At 37.4% G+C, this 3,966-nt stretch overlaps 1 non-coding gene across 1 annotated transcript; it reads left to right on the forward strand.

The window, feature by feature from the left end:
* Positions 1-3,759: 3,759 nt before the first annotated feature.
* LOC113336357 lies at positions 3,760-3,878 on the forward strand. Its single transcript, XR_003353732.1, has one exon. It is a non-coding gene; the product is annotated as a 5S ribosomal RNA (ribosomal RNA).
* Positions 3,879-3,966: the final 88 nt, after the last annotated feature.

The raw sequence follows: 3,966 nt of genomic DNA on the forward strand, positions 1-3,966 counted from the left end.
CTATATCATTGGAGGGTATGACACGTTTCCAAAATGTTTTTGATTTGTGATTATATCCCTTCAAAATGTCTTGTTCTGGAGCCGAGATGATGGCCCACCCTTTTTCTTCTTTTTCTTCTTTCGATTATCTAAAGTTTTGTCAACGGTCGGATTGGGGATGGGTCGTTTATTTTGATTACCAATGCTGGTTGCTTTTTCTTGACGCCGGTTGCAAGGCTGACTTTTCATAAATGCCTCAGTACCATCGTCCCTCCTATCCCTGTCAAGTCCGTTTCCAGCATTTATTACAATTTGTCCTTCATCTGCTCCCTTAATGAATGACAAATTCTGATCCAACGGTGGTGCCTCCGTCTTCTTTTCCCACGGGTTGACTTGGTCTCTCCGATCTCCCACCGATTTCTCCGGTTGAATGTCGGGAATAACTAAGGCAACAGTAAAAGAAAGACCTTCTTCCTTCAATACAACCGTCCTCGGAAGATCTTTGATCAATAGAGAAGTTTTCAGATTAACTTTAATCCCTTTAAGATCACTGAAATCCATATCTCCAACCGATCCAAACTTCATGAGTAGACCTTCAATGATTCCTGGTGACCAAAGGTGAAAAGGAACCCCTACAAGAGAAATCCTAGCTATTTTATCGGATAAAATTGGGTTAGCGGCGTTAACAGATGGCCACCACAGCATGAATTTAATTTCTCCGCTTAGGAATTCTATACTCTTCTGATTGATGATCATATCATACTTTCTTGCTGATGAGGTAAATAAGATTCCCACATCAGGACCAAAAATATGGATTTTGATTTTTTCATGAGTATGAAAAGAGGCTTTAATTCGATCCTCCACCATTCTCCACTGTAGGTTCCTGATCCAGCTTGCATATAATACCATCAACCCACTTTGCGAAATCCCTAGCTTGTCCTTTGAAGTTAATATCAATCCCATCTACTAATGGAGAAATAGAGTACTTCACTTGGTTATTAATGTTTGTTGGTTTGTCTTTGTTAGCAATAACTGAAGGCCTAGAGTCCTAGACTCTTTGAGAAGATTAAAAGCTCCCTTTTGATTCGGATGAAAATTTGGTTGCATTGGATGGAGACATTTATCCCTAAAGTATTCTAGTAGAAGAACAAAATTACTCCACCCATAGCTTCTCTTTCCTTCTGGAATCAAAATACGATGGACCTTTTCACCTCTGTTGCCGGTAAACCAATCAAGAGAAAGATATCTTCCCCTCGAGTCAGCACGACCAAGAATGAGTAAAGAAGCTCCATTACCCAGTGATATTCTCCAAAAAGGATAACGTGTAGCCTTAAAACCAGCTTCGGCATCCGCAATAGAGTTAATAAGACATTCTACTCTATCAAAAGGTATTGTACATCCATTGACATACCCATTAGACCTCTCGATAATTCTAAAAGGAGGTTTAGAATCTCTACAGTAAACTTGAAACTCAAAATTCTTATTATCAATTTTCAAGGACCTTGACTCCATATCAACAGAGAGGATCTACACATATCAACAGAAATGATCTACATCACTCGAAATGGAGAAGAAGAACCCAAAACAGAGCCGAAGTTTTTACTAAGATTCTCACTGAGTCAATACCGGTTTAATCGCCCGATCCTCACTGACTCTCTCTCCTATGTGATACCAAAACTAGTTTCTTCTTTTGAATATTCCATGCGTACCATAACAGAAGACTCTCTCATATTCTTCTTCCATTCATGATCCATCTATTGAAGCAGAAACATCAACAGCAACTTTCCACACAATGATTTTTCCTGTCAAAGAACTATCAACATTTCTAAATCAATTGTTACCATTTTTTTAGATTCTCTTCTAGTTGGTGGCGGTCTAGGTTAACAAATTGTTGATTTCTCCTTGTCTTTGAACCCTCCTGCTTTTTTATTTTGTATCACTATCAGTTGATGGTGCCAACGGTCATAACTGCAATAGTGATCTTTTGTATTTTGTATCACAATTACAAACCGGTAGATTTCAATTGAGCGAGGAAGCTTTTCATGGACAACCTCATTTACCAAAAATGCAACTACATATCTGGTTTTGAATAGTTAATTTTTGTATTTGTTAATTCAAGCTAGTGTAATTGTAATTTAATTTGATATTTGTTTCCTATTTGGTTTGTATTCTGATCTATGAGTATGCATTTACAGACCTTAGAAATCACATTCATAAAACATTGAGTTATTTCAGGGTCGTATGGCTGCGAAAAGTGGAACCAAGAATGACAATTTAACTGTCGGTATAAAAGCGTACATCAAAAACTTCTTAATAGTTAAATGAAGTTGTTACTTGTTTCATTTACAAAAAAACATAGCCTAAATTAACTATTACATTCCTCTTTTAGTTTTTAATGTGATGGAGAACCTTACATAATTTTTTTTTTTTTTTTGTTTTTTTGATCGGGAGAACTTTACATAATCTGTAAGCTGCTTTTAACAATGAGATCTTGATGACTATTCATCAACCTAATCTGAAATGGCTCCGTTTAGGATTTGGTAAAGTTCTTTCACGTTTGCCTAATGTGAGTGCACAACCACCAAAGGCACCTCTCACAAATAGTACAGGAACTATGTAGTATTTGACCCCGGCTCGAACCTCCCTTTCCATGAAGTCACGAACAGGCTCTTGATGAGAAAAAGAAACCGAAGAAAAATTAAATTCAGCTTCTGGTTCGGAATGATCAATGTAATGACCCAGCGCGATGATTAGCAGAGGAACGAGAATACGAATAATAGTATCGATACTAGTATCCATTGCTGTTGTTGCTGTAAAATGTACGAAGTTTTCTTTGGAGTGAGGATGATCGAAGAAATGAATCGAGAATTATATATTTTATAGAGTTTAAGATCTGATGTACTCTTTTATTAGTTAAGGTCAAAGCTAATTTGCTTGGGAACCAAACTTACATACGACTAAAATTATTCATATGCTAATTGATGGCATTTGTTTATAAGGTTAAACAAATCCACATTATCTGTCTCAGCATCCATTGTGAGTTGATTATTCTTCCAATACAACGTTGCTGGGTTGACCAGATCACCGCTGGATGATCATGAACCGGTACAGCACTGGGTCGTGTAGGATCGTTGTAAATTCAAATAATGGTAATTTGCCTGATTGTGGAAAAAAAGTAACGGGCCGGCAATATGTAACTTCTAGCTCTCAAGAGAACAAAACTATGCTCATCTGTTCCACAGACTGTTAACATAGAGATCAACCAGAATCAGTTACCTAGATGACTGAACTCACAATAGTTGCTCATTGGCAGAACCGTCTGGGTTGTAACTGTTGGAGAAAAATGAGTTTTAACAAATTGATTTTGGTATTGGTATGGTTTGATCTAATGACCTAACGGTCTAAGGATACTCACTCATTTTTTGAGTGAATAAAATGGAAGATTTAGTCCCACATTTTGGAAAATTAAAAAAGTGCTCCACTATATAACCATACTCTTATGTATGTATTGTAAAACGTGGGTGGAGCGGGTGGGAAAAATACATGTTTTTTTATCTCGTGTGCGTTTATTAGGATATTTTAATATTTTTTAACTAAAAAACTATTAAAACGAGATTAGTTGTTCAAAATAACCGCGTCAAGCGTTATCCTCGTCATAAGGTTTCCAGCGAGTCATCACTTGCCCGGATCGGACTTGCCACGAGGAAGTAACGGGCGTTAGATGGATCGAGCCAATACATTGGAGACGTGTTAAGTAGTAAAATTGGTGAGAAACTTTCAGCAATCGATCATACCAGCACTAATGCACCAGAACCCATCAGAACTCTGCAGTTAAGCGTGCTTGGGCGAGAGTAGTACTAAGATGGGTGACCTCTTGGGAAGTCCTCGTGTTGATTGCCTTTTTTTATCTTTTTTACTTTTTTTTTTCGCCGGTTTTTCTTATGAAGGCTAGTGACTAGTTAGAAAGCGGGTTACACGAGATAAGAT

Source organism: Papaver somniferum, unplaced genomic scaffold, assembly GCF_003573695.1.
Source record: "Papaver somniferum cultivar HN1 unplaced genomic scaffold, ASM357369v1 unplaced-scaffold_152, whole genome shotgun sequence".
In the NCBI taxonomy this organism is placed as follows: domain Eukaryota; kingdom Viridiplantae; phylum Streptophyta; class Magnoliopsida; order Ranunculales; family Papaveraceae; genus Papaver; species Papaver somniferum.